Consider the following 22644-nt stretch of genomic DNA (forward strand, 5'->3'; position numbering starts at 1 on the left):
AAAAAAAATGAATAATAAAAAAACAACCTTTACCTTTACAAATGCTTTAAAGAGCCGCATTCATTTGTGCCTTTGATATTTGTCCATCTTTAAGTCCCCATTCACAGTACGATTTTGGTTGCAATGAAATCACATTACTTTCAATGGTGCCTGTTCATATCAATGCAGCTCAGCTGCAGCGTGTTTTTTGGAAAAGATACAGATGGCGATGCTACTTTGGTGCGGGTGCAGCATGATTTTGGCTCCACTGACTTCAATTGAAATGTGTGTAATACGCATGTACATGTGTTTTTAGTGAGTTTTTTTGGCTAGGTGTGTATAAATTCCAGTCTTTCTCTTACAAAAAAAAAAAAAACTAATCAAAGATATGTTAAAAAATGAGCTACAAAAAATTGCATAATGCTGCAGCTGCATTACTGTGCATCTAGGCTTAGGGTAAGGCAAGCTCACTAATGAGTCCAGATTTTGGATTTTAACATTCTGGGAAACGCACTCTGAAAGGGAGAATACATACTGTAGCTAATGGATTGGGTCTGAGGTGGTATATAAGAAAAAGAAATATTTAACACCATTACAACCTTTTATTTTCTGCTAAAAAAAGAATACTATTTGTGTTACCCCACTTGAAAAACATCCAGGCAGAGATCTGAGTCTGAAGCTTATGCATCTTATTTCAGACCATGTAAATATTGCATAGTTGCAAATATCTGATTAAAATTTCAACAGACATTTTCTATTCTAGTGACTTGGTGACACTGCATACTGCAACCTGAATATTACATTGCACAGGATAAGGAATGATAATGACCATGGTGAAATGCACCTGGTGTACTATATGTAGCATTATCCAAACAATCTATGCTTCCAATGCTGGATTCAGTAATTAAATTGGGTATATATAGCAGAATACCCCCTCAAGATATCCTCCCCACAGTTTTTTTTTTTTTTTTTTTGTGACAGGTACCCACTCCACTTTCACAATACTCTCGTAGGCAAGAATTATGTCAGTTTGGCCTGGAATACCCTATTCCCCAGCTGCAACTTTCTGGGATATGTTACATGTCCCACCAGGAGGCTGCGGGATTAGTCCCTCAGCACTTTCATGCCTTGCGCATGCACTGTGGGGAGCCGGGTGTGAGCTTAAAATCACAGCCGGCTCCCATATCCAAGATGGCAGCACCGGAGAGCCGAAGCCCAGCAAAGAATTAGCTCCAAGGAAGACTATACGGGCTAGTAGGTGTCTATTAGCTACTGACTTCATTTTTTTTTTTTTTAAACAGAGTAAAGTGCCTCTTTAATATTCTTCTGCATAGCTAACTTCTCATTCTACAAATGTTAGTTGCCTTGTTGTCATACTGGCCCTCCAGCATCAGTCCTTTGCTTTGAGTCACAAACCCAGAACAAGTATACAACTGAGGACATCTGACTTTTTCTATGACTTTCCTGATCAGCAAACTAGTTCCAGGTCAGCGACCAAAGAAAGTATGAAAGCCAAAGAATCTGTATATGAGCCAGGCAACTAGTATATTTTTCCTGGTTTTGTGAGCTTATTCAGAGTGGCAAAGGATTAGAACTCCTGTTGAGGTTGTTACTGCTACCCAGAGTTCCGTTTGAGAGATTTTCCCTCACTCCTTGTCCTGATGACAATGATTTGTATTGACAAGCAAATGCAATTCGCTTTCCAGTGCATTCAGCCTGCATCCAGATGTAGCAATGTGGACTACAATTGCAAAGCATAGCGATTCCCCGTCATTTCCATGTACTGTATTGTTCCTGGTAGTGCCCAGCATTACTAACTGACATCATATCTATGAGGGGGATTAGTATTTCCTCAGAATGGAAATTGCTTTGTATGATTATGCACCCGGACTACATATCCCATGGATCTTTGCTACCATCAGAGAGAATGCTGGGAGGAGCTATAAAACAAGCCAGAGACCCACCCCACGCTCTCTTCCTCCTGGGCCTGGAGTGTGACGGACCTCTCTGTACAGAGGGGGTGAGCTCAAGGCCTACCAGGCAGTGTAAGACATTCCAACCTGGCCGAGAAGGACCTATCACTGCTTGCTGTTCATCAGACATCTATCCAGCACCTCTCTGATCGTCTGACAACCCGTGATTTGTGCTTCATATCAGATGATCGTCGCAAGCTGATTGCCTCTACGGGAACCGTTGTTCTTAAGGCATTAAATTGGCCTAGTGGTTGGTGAGAGGGCAATTGCTCACCTTTGAAAACCTTTCTTTGTTGCTTCGTTGGGACACTGTGTACAGACAACTTTACCCTGGGGAAACACTTTACTCTGTTTCTATTTGAACATTGTACATAGACACCCGTCGCATCAACCCTTCCAAGAAATACCATTGCCTTGTTGCTGCACCTTATTTATTATAGTTAATGAGCCCTGACTGCCGGTGAAGACCATCAGGCCTGCAACTGGGAAATTACTGTCATTACTACTTAAAGGGCCCTCATAACGTTCTTGCTTAATTAATCTCTCATTAGGATTAAAATTTAAAAAGGCCGGCCTGGGTTTCCCCTTTAGAAGTCTTACCAGAATTAATGTTTAACTCTCGCATATCCTTTGAGGTCATGTGCAAGTGGTACTCCATTGTACATATGTGTATATAATATACTGTATTGCCAAATTGTCTTAACCTGTATTATTTTAGAGGAATTCTTCTACTGAACTAGGACTGTTTATCCAAAGTTCAGTTGATCTATTACCTCCTCTGTTCAACAAGATCTTATTTGAGTTATTCAGTAAACGTTAATAGAATATACATTCATCAAGTTGTTTGACTTATTACTTTAAGGTGGTGCAAAAATGTCTGAACCCAGAGTGTCAGGTGGGTTGGAATGTTCCTAAGGTCATGGTGGTGCAGATGAGCAGGTAAATCTAGTCATCAAGGGGGTCGTGCTACATATTTGAGACACATCTGAGATCCTTTACAGGTGCTTCTAACTCCCTTATATAAAAAGTAAAAGCAATTTTCCTCAAAAGTGGGACTTTGGAGGACCATGAACACTAAAAAAATAAAGATTATATATAAAATAGTAGAAATTTATTACAAAAGATAAATAGCATTATACATCAAAAACTAAAACACATGATGACAATGAAATGATCCAGACAACAAATGAATACATAAATGGGGGAAGAGGCCCAAACCAACTGTCAAAAAGACAGATAAAATCCAAGGCGTTTCAACATGTGAGATAAGGGTCTTCTTCAGGGAAAAGGGAATGGGCTGAAAGCTTCCAGATGAATACGGACAATCTACAATATTAATATAAATATAATATTATAATTATGATTATACATGGAATAGCAAGATATCGTATATTCAATAGATACAAAAGCTAGATCAGTATGAATAAACATATATTGATATCAGTACTAACCTCATGTGTTAAACATTTCAAGCACTGGAGATCATATACTTGACAAAGAAGGAGACAGGAGCGCCCGATGAGGCGTTAAACAAGCCAAAATAGGAATTAAAGAATGTCATGTCCAGGTGCAGCCCAAAGGAATACCTCCCAAAAAGGGGGTGGGGAGAAAGCTGAAGAAGGTGGGGTGGGAAAGGAACAAAGCCTTCACAGCTAGTGTACCAGCATGGATCTAAATATAGGACATAATGGTAAAAAATAATAAATAAAATACCAAATTAGACCAAAACATACAGAAAAAGCGATGCATATAATAAAGGAAAAACTCAATAGAGTTAACCAGTGTATCAAATAAATCACGGTACACATACCTATCACTGTGAGATTTTTTGCTGGAATCTTGTAGAGCACAGACTCTATCAGAGACCCACATAAAGTGTAACTGGCTACTAGTATTCGGATTAGCTTTCACTCTAAATGGAGTAAAAAAAAAAAACTCACAACTTGCAAGGTTTTTGCCCCATATACAAAAAAGAAAAGGGGAGGTGGACGCCTAGCTGGATGAATAGACAGGCAGGGACCTAGAATAGAAGCAAAAATTCAAAGATAATATTGATCTATAGAATGTCAGAAACATTCATAAAGTGATATATCCCAAAGATCTTACCTAAAGATGGAGAGGGACGCTTTTTCCACATACTAACTCCCTTATAAGTTGCTTCTAGCTGCTTTTGGCATTCCTGTTGACTTGTATATCACAAAAAAGCAGTTCTGCCACAAAAAAATGCAATTGTCCAAAAGAAGAGTTAGTTTCAGATCAGCCATTCTCAACCAGAGTTCCTCCAGAGGCTGCTAGGGGTTCTTTGAGCAGTGAGCAGACTGACCTCCCATCTGACAGTGCCTGCATTGTTCTGGTAAGTGGCATGTCACCAATGATCGTTTTAGCAGTGACATTTTCTCATTGACCATCAATGTCAGGCATTACATCAGCATGGACCACTGATATAAGAAAGTCTGTCTTTCCTTCTTTTTTGGCCTATTTTTACTTTTCATTTCATTTTTGTAATTATTGCTGATGATTTTTTTGTGATTTTTCAACTGAAAATTATTGTTTTATTTAAAGAAATTTAGTGTTTAAAATTATCCACCTGAGTGTAAAATACTCTAGGTATGCCGTATTATTCACACTTTTATATAACACCCTCCTCTAGTTAGGCTCCTAGGCTAAATTTAGTTCTTTTGGCTTCACTGAAGTCAGTTGGGAAACATTCTATTGGTTTTGTGTGGTCAGTTTTCCTAGCTAGGTGTTTGATTTCTCTCACTTGCTTGTAGGCAGGTGCGGCCTATTTTCTCCACTGCAGGTGGCGCTCTTCTGCAGCGGCACTGTTGTTGCAGAGGAAGTCGAGGCTATTCTATTGGATGCTGCTGCTCTGTGTGACCCAAGCAGCCATCTTGGGTCAGGCAGAGCCTATTTAAGACCCTGGCTCCCAGGTTTGGCATGCATTTGTGAGTTGGCAGAGTAGGGAAGCGTACCCCATCTGTTAGGGATATTTCTAGTGGTAGGGAAAGGTTCCTGACAATGAGGGAAAGCGTATTGTCACTGCTTCATGTTGGAAACCATGAGTGCACATGGCTGGGCAGTCTTTCCACTGGGTTTGTTGTGAACTGTTGCTGCATTACTTCCATACAAGTTTTACATTGCAGCTGACTGTGTGAATTATTGCCATTGCACCACAATGCACCACACCTACATGCTTCTGGAAGAAGCTTCCAGAATATAGGGCAGGGAGAGTCAAATATCCATTATGAATATTTATTTTCCAGAGTATTTGTTCCTCTCCAGGGAGGGTTTCAGTTCTCCTGGGGCTGCTACCCATGGGAGAGAGCTACTGAGATAAGAATTGCAGTCTAGGCCTAAGTTGGAGCTGGGCTGAGGGCCTGGAGGAGTTTGCTAAAGGATTATTTGCTGGCAGGCACTGCCCTGAAGTCCTGGTCTGGAGAAGGATCTTTTACCTCCCTCACTGACAATCTAACTGTGGATGCCGAGTGTCAGGCAGCTCCTGGGATATTGTGAGTAAGACCTGATTTGGGACTATAGCGTGTGCTTGCTCCTGTAAAGGGATTTTTTACTAAGAAGTTTGTCCTCCGATTGATTGCTTTTATCATTTTGGAGTACCTTGTGAGCCAAAACCCATCTCCTGCTCAAGTTCTTCAGCAATAAATAGTAAAAAGGCATCCCCTCAGCCATAATTGTCAGTGTGCATGAGACTGTGCTTGTGACTGGCGGCCTCTATACTAGCAAGGGAGACACAAACATATTCTCAGCAGCCCCTTCAGGGGTGAGCACTACATTTATTTATTTTCACACCAAGGGCTTACTAATATACTGATATTGATAACATAGTGCGCTCTCCCACTATATTGTCAAAAGTATTGGGACGCCTGCCTTTCCACACACATGAACTTTAATGGCATCCCAGTCTTAGTCCGTAGGGTTCAATATTGAGTTGGCCCACCCTTTGCACCTATAACAGCTTCAACTCTTCTGGGAAGGCTGTCCACAAGGTTTAGGAGTGTGTCTATGGGAATGTTTGACCATTCTTCCAGAAGTGCATTTGTGAGGTCAGGCACTGATGTTGGATGATAAGGCCTGGTTCGCAGTTTCCACTCTAGTTCATGCTAAAGGTGTTTTCTCGGGTTGAGGTCAGAACTCTGTGGAGGTCAGTCAAGTTCCTCTACCCCAAGCTCGCTCATCCATGTCTTTATAGACCTTTCTTTGTGCACTGGTCCAAATCATTTAGTGGAGGGGGTGTGGTTATTTTTCAGGGATTAGGCTTGGCCTCTTAGTTCCAGTGAAGGTAACTCTTAGGCCCCTTTCACACTGGGGCGGGAGGTGCGTCGGCGGTAAAGCGCCGCTATTATTAGCGGCGCTTTACCGTTGTTTTAGCGGTGGTATTCAGCTGCTAGCGGGGCGGTTTTACCCCCCGCTAGCGGCCGAGAAAGGGTTAAAAACCACTGCAAAGCGCCTCTGTAGAGGCGCTTTGCCGGCGGTATAGCCGCACTGCCCCATTGAAGATGCTGCTGGCAGGACTTTTTTTCCCGTCCTGCTAGCGCACCGCTCCAGTGTGAAAGCTTTCAGGCTTTCACACTAGAGAGACACAGCAGTGGCTGTTTCGGGTCTGTTTGCAGGCGCTATTTTTAGCGCAATAGCGCCTGCAAACCGCCCCAGTGTGAAAGGGGTCTTAAGGTGTCAGCATACCAAAACATTTTGGACACTTTAATGCTCCCAACTTTGTGGGAACAGTTTGGGGGTGGCCCTTTCCTGTTCCATCATGACTGCACATCAGTGCATAAAGCAAGGTCCATAAAGACATGAATGAACGATTTTGGGGTGTAGGAACTTAGGAAAAAATTATGCAGCGCTTATAAAGAAAAAAGTATATACATAAATATAAATGGCATTTATGAGAATGTCCACCACGTGATAACTAACAAAAAACAATAAAGACCAATTGGTCTGGTGATTATGAACACTGTCCGTGAGTAGATAAATATGAACCAGTAGACATCAATGCAGGTCAACAGGTGAAGAAACCTTGTGAGGAAACTGACACCAATTTGTTGAAGGCTTACCTTCAACAAATTGGTTGAAGTCAAAAAGGCTTGGGTGTCAAAACACCATGGTTGATGGAAAATTGGTTGAAGTCAAAAAGGCTTGGGTGTCAAAACACCATGGTTGATGGAAAACCAACGACAATCCTGATCGCATCAATATCCCTAAATTTGGTACGGTATGGGGCATCCGTATGTGTTCAAACGGACATCAAGTGAGATACAACCAATGGAAGAACACTCAGGGAGGTGAAAATCAGCTCACACGGTAAAACCAAAAGAATAAAAAAGGTTCCACATAGTGTGATAACGTTTCAAGTAGTTTAATTAAAAAAGGATAAAAATTGAACACTCACATGTCAATCAAGAATAAATCGCATAAGATGGCACAATAGTAATAGCGGTGCTTCAACTGACGCGTTTCGTCTGAGTAGACTTCATCTGGGGTGTAAGTAGCTGCCATTACCAGTGTGCTTATATAGGCAATGTGACTCCAAATTGAATTTGCGCCCACCGAAAGTTCCGGTCGGACAGACGTCACTTCCGGTCCGAAGTGAGAATCACAAAAGCCCAACAATAATACTAAAAGTGCCCCATAGGAAACCTATATTAGATAATAGCTAGACTTTAATGTGGGCTATTAACAAGCCCCAATAAGTGTACTGCAAAGGACCGTAGCAATGTTGTTTAACACGAATGCCCCAACATCACTTCCAGTTAAACCAGAAGTTGACGCGCATCAAGCCTCGCTTTGAATAAACGCTATCGTCACTTCCAGAAGAAACCGGAAGTGGAAGTGATTTAAGCCTCAGTATCAATAGAAGTCAAAGGACTGTCAGACGGAACGTGAAACATCACGCACGTCAGCCAATACGACAGCCCAGAAGTATACAAAACCGGAAGTGGATATAAATAAAGGGATGGGGCACCAACCCTGATAATATTCATGAAGGCATGACAGGACGTATTAACATCAGAAACATCAGCCAATACTGAGGCCCCAAGGGCATATAATAATGAAAAATGGGCATGATATAAAGGAATGGAAAAACGGCCATGATGTCACCATTAAGGCCAATTCAAAACTGAAGCCACATCCTAAACAGGTAGATAGTGCACATCTAAATATCATTATAAGAAGAACAATAAAGAAATCTCCCATAAAATAACTAAGAATGTAAAAAAAGGGCCCAAGGTTAAAAGCTAATAAACCATGTACCAATATGGACATATATTATATTGATTCAATGACATTTCTAAAATCGATAAAAAAAGGACACAGTAATTGGCTCAAGAAGATGGTCGACTATAAACATATAGGTCTCATGCCTTGTTGATAAAGGCGTTTATGTCCCACTCCACATTTATACTAGATGGGGAGTGGTACTGTAGCTGATAGCTGGGGTGTAGGAACTTGACTGGCCTGGACAGAGTCCTGACCTCAACTTGATAGAACACCTTTGGGATGAATTAGAGGGGAGACTGCAAGCCAGGCCTTCTTGTCCAATATCAGTGCCTGACCTCACAAATGTGCTTCTGGAAGAATGGTAAAACATTTCCATAGACACACTCCTAAACCTTGTGTACAGCCTTCCCAGAAGAGTTGAAGCTGTTATAGCTGCAAAGGGTGGGCCAACTCAATATTGAACCCTATGGACTAAGACTGGGATGCCATTAAAGTTCAAGAGGAGCTCCACCTTAAAAAAAATTATTAAAAGCCAGCAGCTACAAATACTGCAGCTGCTGCCTTTTAATAAATGGACACTTACCTGTCCCAGGGTCCAGCAAAGTCGGCAGCCGAAGCCGATCAATCGCTCGGCTCTCGGCTGCCCCCGCCGCCATGCTCAGTCAGGGAATCGGGAAGTGAAGCGTTGCGGCTTCACTGCCCGGTTCCCTACTGCGCATGCGCGAGTCACGCTGCGCCTCTGCACTGGTCCCCGTTGTGTTCTGGGAACTGTGTGTTTCCCAGAACACAACGGGGGGCGGGCATCTGCGGAAATTCTGCGGCTATCTAAGCCCGGAAGTGGCTGCAGATACCTGTATTAGACAGGTATCTGCACCCCCTCCCCCCTGAAAAGTGCCAATTGTGGCACCGGAGGGGGGGAGGAAAACGATGAGCGGAAGTTCCACTCTAGGGTGGAACTCCACTTTCATGTGCCTATAAAGGCAGGCGTCACAATACTTTTGACAATATAGTGTGCATATAGATCTCTATAGATATATATCTATATAGCTTATATATATATATATATATATATACTGTATATACAGTATATTAGCAGGGGTTCTCAGTAACTCTAAAAAGTATTTCCTCTCCAGGCCAATAATATCTAATACCAGGCCAAAGGTCTAGGAGTTAGGTTAAGCGTTAAGGTTAATTTATCAGCTGTCATAACTTGATTTTTAGGTGTTATACATTACGTGATTTTAGGTAGGGGTGAGTCTGGGTTTAGTTCAAACTCACAAGTTAGCTGTCATTGCCATATATACCATGTTCCCCTCCTGCAATGAGTCATATGATCAATGTTCTTTGCTGAAGGAAGCAATATTTAGGCAGACCAGCTAATCGTTTTGGGTGTTTTATAAACATCCTCCAGCTTAAGATAGAGCCACAGTGGCTCAGAATATTTCAATGTTATGGTGTAAACTTTTTTTATACTGCTGTTTTTCATGGAAGTCAATAAAATAGCTAATTTTGGTATGCAATTCCTGATTGATAACGACAAAATCCTTTCAGTTACTGTCTACATTCACTTATTGGAATGCTGAGGTCAGTTTCAACAAAGTAGGGGGCTCCTTCAAACCCTTCTACCACACAATCCAAGCAAGACCCCACTTAGGGTGTATATAAAGCACTTTTTGGATGGAGTTAAGAGGGTTAGACTCCCTGTCAACTTTTTATTTTTTTGTAGCTGTCTGTGCCCCTGTTGGGGAGATCTACCACCCCCCTCCTTGCCATTTGTCCTGGTGACCAGCAAAACAGAAAGTAAGGGGAGAATCAAAATTTTTGAGTTTTCACCTAAACAAGAAGTGAGGGTACCATGTATACTCGAGTATAGACCGACCCGAATATAAGCCGAGGCACCTAATTTTACCACAAACAACTGGGAAAACTTATTGACTCGAGTATAAGCCTAGGGTGGGAAATGCAGCAGCTACTGGGTAAACAATGTCCATCTGCAGCCTCACTGTGCCCATCTGCAGCCTCACTGTGCCCGTCTGCAGCTGTACTTGCAATAACTAAAACAGCGGGTGTCTCCCGCTGTGTCATGCAATCTGTTTGGCGGCCGTCCATTGTAACAAAGCCCTGCCTCCACCTCGTCCGTGATAGACGGAACACTGATACAGTTTCCCAGCATTGTATCAGTGTTCCATCTATCACGGAGGAGGCAGGGCTTTGTTTCAATGGACGGCTGCCGAACAGACTGCATGACACAGCGGGGGACACCCGCTGTTTTAGTTATCACAGGTACAGCTGCAGATGGGCATGACACAGCAGGGGACACCCGCTGTTTTAGTTATCACAGCTACAGCTGCAGATGGCCACCCTCACTCGAGGATAAGCCTAAAAAATGTGCTGAAAAACACGGCTTATACTCGAGTATATACGGTAAGTCTTCCAACCAGCATACCTGTTTTTGCTATAGCTGTATAAGAGGGAACGTTCCTCACTTTTAGGAGATTTTCAATCACTACCTGTTGAATCTCTTGAACAGGAAGTGAGAGAAAATCTCTCAGAATGGGCACAGATGGAACACATAACCTGACAGAGTTTTTAACTCTTCCTTACTTTATCCAAAAACATAAAAGTTTTGGCTTTAACCTACCAGGAGAGTTGTCACTTGTCCAGGATATGGTCAAGTATTTTACAGACTCGGCCAGTAAAAATAAGACTTGTTGCCATCAGTATATATGGTAAAGAGATAATAAAGCCAGAATTTAATTTCCCATAAAAGGTGGTAACTGGTAATACCAGTCTAGCTTTGGCACTTTGCACACCCAACTGGTTGGCAGTGCAAGGACCTTCCGAATGTTTACGTCACACACTTGTTATTGTAGTGTTTACTTCATATCCTCGTATTGTGCTTTGAGGTAATTATTTTGACACCAAGCAAAACCAGACGACCATTCTCCATCATGTGAAACCTTTGTAGAATGAGTGATCATTCAGTGTGGATGCTGTGCGTTTTATACATGTTTGTATGTTGTAACTCTCAATACATGAGGCATTTCCTCACAAAGCTTCTGTGAAACCATTACGGTCCGCTGCAGGCTTTGTGCAGACGTCTCCTGCATGTCTCCTTCAGACATTGTAAAGGTGTTTTCCCAGAGGTCACTTAATGGGAACGTATGTATTGCTTCACAGCTGGTAAATGACATAGCAAATGAAGAAAAAATAAACAGTGTAGCTTGGATCCCCATCTGCATGATATTATCCTGTCCCGCTTCACAGGAAGTGAGCAATCATTTAGCCCTGACAGGTACACATTCTGTCCACCTCTCCAATCCTAAAAGGTTTACATCTATCCTCCCCAGGCAGGGCCCCGCTCTGAGGTGTACCTTAAAGGGCCCAGGTCTCTATGCTAATCAGATCATCATGTTGCACCCTACAATGTTACCTTTCCACACTGAAGGCCTCCGTGTGTTACTCCTTGAGAGAGGCCTACAATGGCTTCTACTCACAGCACAGGTCATCAGAAGCCTCCTTATTTAAACACAGTTGTTCAGTAAATCAAATTGCATTAACCAACAGCAACAAATGCACAACTGATCTTTCACTTACCTGACTTCAGCACTTAATATTGCATTTTTTTTTCATGGATATACCTATAGTAACCCTGTTGCCATAATAAAAATTTGAAAGACTAGTTAAATTTTAGTTAAACATTAAGAAAGAAAAATCAGCACAAGGGATGTTATTTACATTCAGTGTGAAGTATCCCTTGTGCTGCTGGCTGATCTCTTAGCTAAAATCCAAAATCCTCAGCCAACATCCCATACTCCCACCGCTGTAATCCTCCTGTGCAGTGGGGGTTAAGTTGAGCTCTGGACCTATCACAAGCATTCGTCAAGAGGGCCAACTATGCCCACCTTTCCGCCCCCCCTCCTCCATTCATAGAGGCTGTACTGTAGCTTCCATCAATGAAAAGTGCTCTATGAATGGAGGAGGGGGACATGGAAAGGGGAGGGGCATCGTCTGCACTGTTGATGAGTGCTTGTGACAGGACCAATAGCAATGCATTGCACCACCAAACATTATGCCTGGCGGTGCTAGTGTGAATGAGCCCTTACAATCTTTGTTGTGATCTTTTAGGATTGTTGGCAATGAACTACTTCATAGAATAAGCAGTTAGAGAGATGAGTGAGGGGTTGTTTTCAAGTTCTTACTGTTCATTTATTAGGAATACATACCTCTAGCACTTGAGAATGAGGAGACTTCAGGGAGACAGTGACCTATGGCAAAAAGTGGGTGTAGTTAAATTATGGTGGTCAGGAGGGCAAAATCTTCCTCAGCAATGCTTGAATTATAAAAAAACAGAGGCACTTTTGGCCACCCCAGGAAAGGGTAGTAATGCGATGCGTACAATGGGTGTGGCCAAATTGTTAAAAGTGGGAGGGGTTTAAGAGGCACCGTTAAACAAAATCCAGGCTTCCTTGGACCTATAAAATATGCTTTGTGTCATGGCCTGGGATCATGCTGTATGAATACGAAAGCAGATCCCCTAGTGGATGACGTGGGCTCACCCGAGGTATAGGTCTTCACCAGAGCTCCTGATGATGAAGATGGATTCTGCTGTGCGTTAATGCAAGGTTGTGGCTCTCTGAATTGCCCCAATAGTAAGAGAGCAAGCAGAAGTCAGGTAGTGGATGAAGCAGATGAGGAACATGCAGAAGCATAGCCGATAAACAAGCCGAAAGGTCACAAGTAGTAGCTGGATGGAAATGGGCAGAAGCATAGGCGTGCGCACAGGGTGTGCCAGGTGTGCCTGGGCACACCCTAATCACCCCATGTGGCGCAGATTCCCCATTTAGACCCCTGACATTTCACCAAGGCCCCCTAATGGGGCTTCTAAAAAATAGTAAAATAAAAATAATAAAACTGTAAAAAACTGTAATAAATAAAATAATAAAAATAAAAACTACTGACTCCGTCCACTGCCCTACTGACACCGTCTGTTGCTCTACTGACACTGTCAGTATATATACACATGCACACACATGCATATGTGTTTGAGCTTTGGGGTGCCCACCCTAATGCAATGGGCTGTGCACGCCTATGGGCAGAAGCATAGTCGATTAACTAGCCAAGGGTTGATAATGAGTGGTAGTAAAGATGAGGAGTGCAGCAGGTATGCAAAAGAGCAAGAAATCGGCTGCAAAGCGCAAAATAATCTGGCAAACATGAAGTGCAGGGACATGGCTTAAACAGAAAATGCATGGGTGGAGCAAAGAGCTCAAGGATCACCAGAAACAAGATACAAAGTAAAGTTGTCTCAGGAATCAGGCAGGGAGCTGTCCTGTATCTCATGTGGCACAGCGAGAGAGCCCCACTTAGATCCTGCAGAGGTCCCAGGTTTAGATCTGAATCCTAACACTTTGATTGCTGAGCCACAGGCAAGAGTCTCACAAACACACAATAACCTCAGCACAATCATTATAAAAATGCTGTCATTACATATACTTTTGTACTTGGAAATTAAACAGAGAGCTAACACTTTTTTCCAAGCCTACCTTAAAGCAGAATTTCTCCCTAAAAGGGAAGTTCTGCTTTATCTCCTCCTTCTCCGTGCCTCTCCCACTATTGGAGCTTTGTTATTTTGTGGGGGGAGTAAGTACCTCATTTTATCACGTACCTGCTGCCACTCCCACTCCTGCTCTGATCGGAGCAGAGGTTTGACCCCCCACCGCCCGCATACTCCTGAGCTACGGGTCCATTCACAAAGCCCAGCATGGCTCATGCATGCACAGTGGGAAGTCGGCCTTGAAGCCACAAGGAGTCACAGATGGCTTCCCACAGTAAACATGCCAGTCCCGAGGACACAAAGAACCTGCCTAGGTGAGGACAGCGCTAGATCCCTGGACAGGTTAGTGTCCTTTTTTTAAAAGTCAGCAGCTTCAGTATTGGTAAGACTGAAGAACCTCTTTAAAAAATAATTTAAAATAGTCAGGGACTGCTTAGCAACCAGCAACAATGAAGAGACATTGAAGACTTTGGTGAGAAATATGTAATATGTACGACATATCGTATATAGTGCAGGAGTCTGTAAGGCAGAGTCCAGGGGTGGGGGGTGTTTAATGCAGGAGTATGTAATGCTCAAAATGCCTCAAAGGTCAGGAGTATGTAACACACAGAGTGCTGCATTGCTGGGATTAGGAGTACATTACACACAGAAAGCAGGGTCCAGAGTTGCCCCCAAATCCCCCCCCCAGAACAAATCCTATGCTACCCCCCAAAATCACCCTGCCAGCACAAATCCTCCTCCCCATACCCCCTCCCAGCACAAGTGCTCTCCCCTCCATCCCCCCTCCGAACACAAACCCTCTTCTTTTCCTTGCACAAATTCCCCCTAGAAAATACCCTACACCACTCCCCCAAATCCTCCCTCCTAGAACAATCCCCATCCCTCATCCCAGCACAGACCCCCCCCCCCCCATACAAATCCTCTTCCCCTCCCACAAATCCTTTTCGACTCCAAGTCCTTCCCCAAACAAATCCCTCTTCTCTAAATCCCCCGTCCCAGCACAAATTCTCTTCACCCCCTCTCAGCACAACCCCCTTCTCAACCTCAGCATCAATCCCTCTTACCCCAATTCCCACTTAGCACAAATCCTCTTCCTCCAATCCCAAATTCCTCCTGCCAACAAAATGTCTCTCCTTTGTTCTAGCACATTAAGCCAGTCCCCTTTACGTAAGCTTCATGGCATCCTTGCTAGAGGACATTGTTGTTGCACTGAGCATCACTCCACTCTTCTTCCCTCCTCAGTGTAAAATGTCCAAAAACTTTTTTTTTATATGTTTACCAATTTTTTAAAATGTTTAATCCCCCTGCTACTGGCCCCTGGCCCTGCTATTCATGCTCTGTAGCCCCCTGGGATATGTACCTCGCATTAGGCCTTTTTCGCTTGAGCGGACTCCGGTGATCCCCGCTAAGCAGGCAGACACAGCCCACTCTCCTCTATGGGTGGTCAGATGTAAACAGACCACCTGTCCATTTACATTTATCTGTCATCCGATCCACCAGACAGATGGGGAACTGATTCCTATCTATCTGTTTTTGGCAAATAGGATTAGATTAGATGTCCTCCATAGAGGGCAATGGATGGTCCAATTGGATCCGCTTAAAAAACTGACAGGCAGACCCGATCGCTTTGCCTGTGTGAAAGGGGCCTTATCCAGGATTCTTCAGGTTTGATACAGTTGCCATTGGAGGGTGGACCTCTCGTTGTGTCATCAGGGGGACAAGCTGCCTAAACCAGGAAAAGGTAGCCAGCTCCTCATGACATCAGCAATAAAGATGGCGGGGAGAGACTCAATGTGTGCCAGAAGCAAAGCGGACCACAGCAGGACAACGTTGAATTCACTGGCTGGGTGAGTTTGTGCGTCAACCATGTGAAAACTTGGGACTGGAAAAACCATTGTGGGAGGGTTACGTTTCTCTTTAATCGTTATAAAAAATGCTATATTAAAATAAAATGATACAATTCTGAGATCATTTTAAAGCCAGATCTACATATTATAGCATTTATAAGAACACTAGAAGCCTCTGTAGTTTTTTTTTTTCTTTTTTTACTTTTTTGGGATGAAAAGATGGAGTTTCCCTTTAAATAATTTATTCCTGTGCATCTAGGCCAAGCCTAAAAATTACAGGTTAGACAGAGTGCCAGTACATTCCTTCTTTTCTTAGATCTGTAAATGTTGTCCTGACGGCCTTTGAGAAGTGTTTTATTTTAGGTGACACAGTGTATCTGGATGCATAATCTCCTGGATTTACAAACTGTTTTACTGCAGCTGCACCGTACTCAGGGGCTTAGTATCCCCTTACCATTGTAGTGCAGGGATTTATCAATGTGCCGCTGTAAACACTTGTTCTTTTCATGACCTCCTAGGCGACACCGGGGTCATTAAAGAATTGTTAAGTTCAAATGTCAGACACTTGAAATGAACACATTGTACACTACTGTTAACTGTAAACCATCTGAAATAGTGAGCTATGCCAGGAGCTGTAATGTCAGCTGCTGTGTGAACGCAGGATCCCAGGACTTAACTCAGGTTCACGTAGAACCCTCTACCATGTCCTTTTAAGGAAACTGTTAATGCTTTGTGCAGTCATTATGCTCTAATAGGCATCTCTCTCCTGTAGAACGTAATTTTAGAACATACCTTTCAACCTTCACAGATCCTCAGCAGAGGTGATGTGTGCAGTATTATTCTATTCAGATAACTCGCAGGAATGCAGCAGTGTTTTGAAATCATGACTGCACTGCAGCAACATAAGCAGCTACAGACTTCCTTGTATTTAACGTGTACCTATACACGGGTTAAAGGAATGGCATTATTCACATATTTCATTCCCCAGGAGTTTTTAACCAGGAATATGTAACTATATGTAGCACCCTCTAGTGTGCTAGAAGGATAGTGCATGTTTTTGTGAGAGTAGGTAAATTTCCAGGCTTGGCCTGGGTGTGTTTTGATCTGGGTTGGGAGTGACTGGGTGATTCACAGGCAGCAACACCAAGACCTCCCACTTTTTTCCAGAATGTTCTAGTGTTTTCTGGAAAGGAAGGAGGAGAGGGGAGGTGGAGCTGTCTGGGGTGTTCTGTGAAGTCCTTAAATACCCAGGGTCAGCCCGGTGGAGGGAGTTGTTCAGGTGGAAGGTGGAGATGGAGTGCTAGGCTGATGAACCTTGGAGGGAGCGCCCCAGTCTGGGGGGGGTGACCTTGGGCCTGGGGTTTGGGTGTGGACAGGACCCTTCTCACAAAACACAGAGGTGTCCTGGACAGGTGGCACGGGAGCAGGAGAGGACAGCGGGAGAACACTGCCAGGCAAGGTCTCCAGCAGAGGAAAAACAGGTCGCAGCAAAGAAGGCTGGTGAGTGATACACAGTCGGAAGAGGACTGGGGAGGCACGCCTGAGAGGACTGGCAGATAGCAGTTTGAGATGGGGGCAGAGCCAGTAGGATGAACTGTGGTGTTATGGGCAGTGGAGAGAGAGGCAGCTGCAGCCAGGAGGGCTGGCAGGGCCTGAAGATGTGGTGCGGGGCTCAGTGGCCACGTGGACAGCTAACACTAAGGACGAGCATATTTTTGCTACACTAAAAGGGGGCCCGCGGTCCCTGCCTGCAACAGCCATTCACCCTAGGCCTGGCTGAGCCAGTGTCAGGCCTGCAAATCAGTCCTAGCTGGTCTGGGAAGTGCAAGCAAGTGATGTGCTGGAGGTGTTGAGGAGAGATAGTCTGCAAGCAAGGGATGTGCTGGAGTTGAAGATTGGAGTTGTATATACCGAAGGTGTATATAATCGGTCCCATGTATATTGTTCTGTAAATCAGTTTGGGCATCTCATGAATATCTCATCCCCATCCAAGTTTATTCCCCTCAATAAAAAAAAATACAAAACAAAAGTTCAAGGACTCGTTTTCTGTGTGTGAAAGAGAACTGTGTGCCTGGCTGGGGAGGGTGACAGACTACAACACTCAGCAGCCCTCACGAGGGTACCGCTACATATACATGCAGCCTTTAATATTAGATATTATATCAATATTATCCTAAAAAAAGTCCCTGCAGACTCCAATAGTAGGAGGAAGTCCCAACACCAACTTCGGTGGGAAATGACCACACTCAGCACCACCGTGATAAAGCCAAGCTGCTTACCAGACAAAGTATACCCTCAAATTATAGAGTGGTCACAAAGCGCCTTATAGTTGTTAGACCCAAGGACTTCTAAATCACTCCACCATTAATCTTGCTGACATCATAATTTCCAGCAGTTATGGATAAGGGGCCAGGAAAGCTGTGCCTTTAAATTGGATCACCGTGGGCTCCACACACCATCCTCAACACATCAGCAGGAAATGCCAACACAGATGTATCAGACTATTTCTCTGGCACATGAAGTTCCAAGGGGTCCCTCAGGCGGAAGCTGTCCCTCAAGGGGATCATACCAGCCTGGTTGGGTCTGGCTACTAGATGGTGATATCCCACTAGTTGTATGCTACATGAACGTCGAGGCTTTATATAGCTCAATACCACACGACAAGGGGCTGACGTGCATTCAACACGTCATCTCACAAAACAGTCGTTTTGAAAAAAAGGAAAATCTATTTCTAGTAGATGCTCTAGATTTCATACTTCACCATAATTATTTCACCTTCAACAGCACACATTTCCTCCAGGTACAGGGGGTAGCGATGGGGACATCTTGTGTCCCGTCCTAGCCAACCTGTACCTGGGGGAATGGGAATGCATGCTTACTCAATCCGAACATATGCGCCCCTACGTCGAAAATGTAATTATATGGTATCGTTATATCGATTAAATTTTGTTTGTGTGGGACGAACCGCCTGACAAACTACTGAGTTTTCTGCATGAACTGAATAACAATATATTCAATCTGACTTTCACAATGACTTACGATCACAGCGCCATCAACTTTTTGGATGTCACAATCCATAAGGTTTAGGATGGACTATTAACCAGCTGCCTTTACCGCAAACCCACGGCAGGTAATTCCATACTGCATGCGACAAGTTTCCATCCCAAACCACTCGTTACTTCTATTCCTTACAGTCAATACCTTCAGGTTCGAAGAAACTGCTCTAACGGTCATGTCTTTAAAAAGGAAGCAGACTTATTGAAATCAAGGCTGTTAGTGCGAGGATATTCCAACACTTGCCTAAAAAAAGCCTTCAAAAGAGCGTGCCAAAAAACAAGACTATGAACTTATTTATAATCCTAGGTCTGCTAGCAACAAGACTAATCCGATATGAATTATCACAACATTTTCAAATCAGCACAAAACCATAAAAAACATCATTGAAAAGTATTGGCATGTGTTGAAATTTGACCCTATTATTGGTCCTTTTGTATCAGACAACTCTTCTTTTACATTTAAAAGAGCGAAATCTATAAGGGATCAATTAGTCTCAAGTGAATATTTGGGAGGAGGGGGAAAGAAAGACCCGTGCAAACGCCCAGGGACCTTTAGGTGTGCGGGGGCTGCAGATATTGTCAGTTCATGAATGTTGCCAAAAACTTCAGATTACCAAATGGTGAGAAATACTTACCTATTCATTATGCCAATTGTCAAACCTTTTGTGTAGTATATCTCAAAGTATACGATTGTGCATATTTCTATGTTGGTAAGACCAGTCAAGAATTCTGCAAGTGAGCGTACCGACACATAACATCTATGAAGTCATGCAATCCCAGTCTCCCTCTAGGTAGACATGTTTTGGCCATACATGATGGCAATTTTCCAAAGATATCGTTTTTGATTCTAGACCGCATACATCCGGGCATACGGGGGGGTGACTGGAACAAGATCCTCCTGCAACATGAGCAGAGATAGATCTTTCACCTCAATGTGACCAGACTCCGTGGTCTGGATGGATTTGCATCAGGTGGATCAGAATGGTACCCTAATGACGCAAATCCGATGACTTAATGTTTTTTCTGTGTCTCGGTATGTTTGACCCTATGCTTGCATCTAGTATTGTGCTATCTATGACACTTATGCCACGTACACACGACCAGACTTTACGGCAGACTTTGTCCGACGTACTTTTCGACGGATTTTACGACGGACTTTCCGAATGAACGGACTTGCCTACACACAATCAACCAAAGTCCGATGGATTTGTACATGACGTACGACCGGACTAAAACAAGGAAGTTCATAGCCAGTAGCCAATAGCTGCCCTAGTGTCGGTTTTTGTCAGTCGGACTAGCATACAGACGAGCGGACTTTTCGACCGGACTCGAGTCTGTCGGACAGATTTGAAACATGTTTCAAATCTAAGTCCGTCAAACTTTTGAGAAAACAAAGTCCGCTGGAGCCCACACACGATCGAATTGTCCAACAAAATCCAGAACGCCGGACCAAGTATACCGTAAAGTCTGATCGTGTGTACGCGGCATTACAAACACCATCTGTTTTTTGCTGTTTTTCGCTGTGCAACTCATCTTTCATGCATTTTTCTTAATTATGGTTTTGACTAAATCGCATTTCATGCGACTGCAGTTTATGCTTGTCCAAGTCTGGCTTACATCTTTGATTTCTATTTCCCTGTCTTTTATGTATCATCCTCCTCCTCGTTTCACCTGACTATATATGTTTATTCACATGTACCTTCTGCTTTTTTGTTCTTTGCCTTTTGTGTAATTGGGGCCACAGTCAGTTGGGGACCATTACATGTTGGGCCTTTCCTTAGATCGCTCACTCGGTGCACGGGGGCCTCCTGCACCAATCACCTTCGGTTCAGGCGTAGCCGGCCTTCCTTTATTCGGGCACATTTGGCCGAGTGTCGCCCGTTGCCATGGCGCCCATTGTGTGCCGCGGGTCTCTGACGCAGACGCTGGTCACCCAGACAGTACGCCTCCGCCCCGTTCCTTCGGGCGGATGACCCCGCGGCGCTGACGATCTACACCCAGCCTGTACAAGAGGGCGGGCTTATACTAGGAAGAAGTGAATGGGAGGATATTCCTCCTCACTTCAGCTGCACAATCATCCTGCCCATCTTCCTCTCTATTCAGCTTCCAGCTGATTAAGATTAAATCTATTAGCAGGACACAAGGCATATAAGACCAACACCTTAGGCCCCTTTCACACTGGTAATACAAGTGTTTGGCGCAAGGAATTTAAACGCGCAATCCAAATGGTATAACACTATACTGTACACAATAAAATCTGATGATAATCCAGAGTGTAATAAAAATTAAAAGTTTCAAGTCAAATAGTCCATATTATGGTACACCAGTGGTGAATGATAAGGGTGGTGTGTGAAGTCCACATACACGGCAGTCTTCCGGTGGGAGTGAAAACTAAAATCCCAAAACAGATACTGCAAAAAACAAGGAAGACAGAGGCGCCTCTGGGTGCAGACTGTAAACAATTTTTAATTAAAAAGGCAACAACATAGTTTGCACTCGTCAATCTGGTTCACAGGCGCTGGATGTAATGACGGCCGACAGCGAAGGGAGACACCAGAGCGAAGCTTGGGAAGCAAGCGTAGGTCCAGGCGAGGGCGGATGACGTCACATCGCCCTCGCCTGGACCTACGCTTGCTTCCCAAGCCTCGCTTTGTTGTCCCCCTTCGCTGTCGGCCGTCATTACATCCAGCACCTGTGAACCAGATTGACGATGCATCCATGGCAGAGAGAGATTACTTCACAGCCCCTCTTTTGATAGTCTTGGGACTTTTTATACGCCTGATATTCTCATCTCAAATGTGAGTGCAAACTATGTTGCTGCCTTTTTAATTAAAAATTGTTTTTACAGTCTGCACCCAGAGGGGCCTCTGTCTTCCTGTTTTTTTGCAGTACCCTTTCACACTGGGGCGGTTTGCAGACGCTATTGCGCTATTAATAGAGCCTGCAAACCGACCCGAAACAGCTGCTGCTGCCTCTCCAGTGTGAAAGCCCATAGGGCTTTCACACTGGAGCGTGCGCTAGCTGGACGGGAAAAAAAGTCCTGCTAGCAGCATCTTCGGAGCGGGGAAGGAGCGGTGTAAACACTGCTCCTTCCCAGCTCCTACCTATTGAAAACAATGGGCAGCATGGCTATACCGCCGGCAAAGCGCCTCTGCAGAGGCGATTTGCGGTGGTTTTTAACCCTTTCTCGGCCGCTAGCGGGGGTAAAACTGCACCGCTAGTGGCCAAATACCGACGGTAAAGCACCGCTAACAATAGCAGCGTTTTACCGCTGACGCCGACCCCGCCCCAGTGTGAAAGGGGCCTTAGTACATTCTTTAAAGGATCACTAAAGCTTTTTTTTTTTTTTTTTTAATAACAAACATGCTATACTTACCTCCACTGTGCAGCTCGTTTTTGCACAGGGTGGCCCCGAACCTGGTCTTCTGGTGTCCCTCGGCGGCTGTCTCGGCTTTCCCCCCGCAAGGACTCAACATCTTCATGCGAGCTCCCTCGCATGGTGTTGAGTGCTTGCGGACGTGCTCCTGTGATACAGCCGGCGGCCATAGCCGCTCACTTTATCACTCGGCCCGGCCCCCGGCGCGCCGCGTCATTGGATGTGATTGAGAGCAGCGCGAGCCAATGGCTGCGCTACTTTCAATCCATCCACTGTAATCAATCAATGGCCAGGCTGAGCGGCAAAGAGGATGTGAGGGGTGAGCGCGGGACTTTCGAGGGTCAGGTAAGTAAAACGGGGGAGGCTGGAGGGGGGCGGTATTGTCAGATGTTTTTTCTCCTTAATGCATAGAATGCATTAAGGTGAAAAAACTTTTACCTTTACAACCCCTTTAAATTTCGCACATTATCTTGTGCGTTATATATTAATTAGTATATTGCCTTGTAGATCTGTGAGGTACTTCTTGTTCCTCTTTTGCCTGTGTTTGGAACATATGCTGTTTTCAAAATCTGCACGTTGTCAAGCCTACAACAAGGTGTGTTTTTCATTGGACTAATCC

This window comes from Aquarana catesbeiana, linkage group LG05 (assembly GCF_042186555.1).
Source record: "Aquarana catesbeiana isolate 2022-GZ linkage group LG05, ASM4218655v1, whole genome shotgun sequence".
NCBI classification, from domain to species: domain Eukaryota; kingdom Metazoa; phylum Chordata; class Amphibia; order Anura; family Ranidae; genus Aquarana; species Aquarana catesbeiana.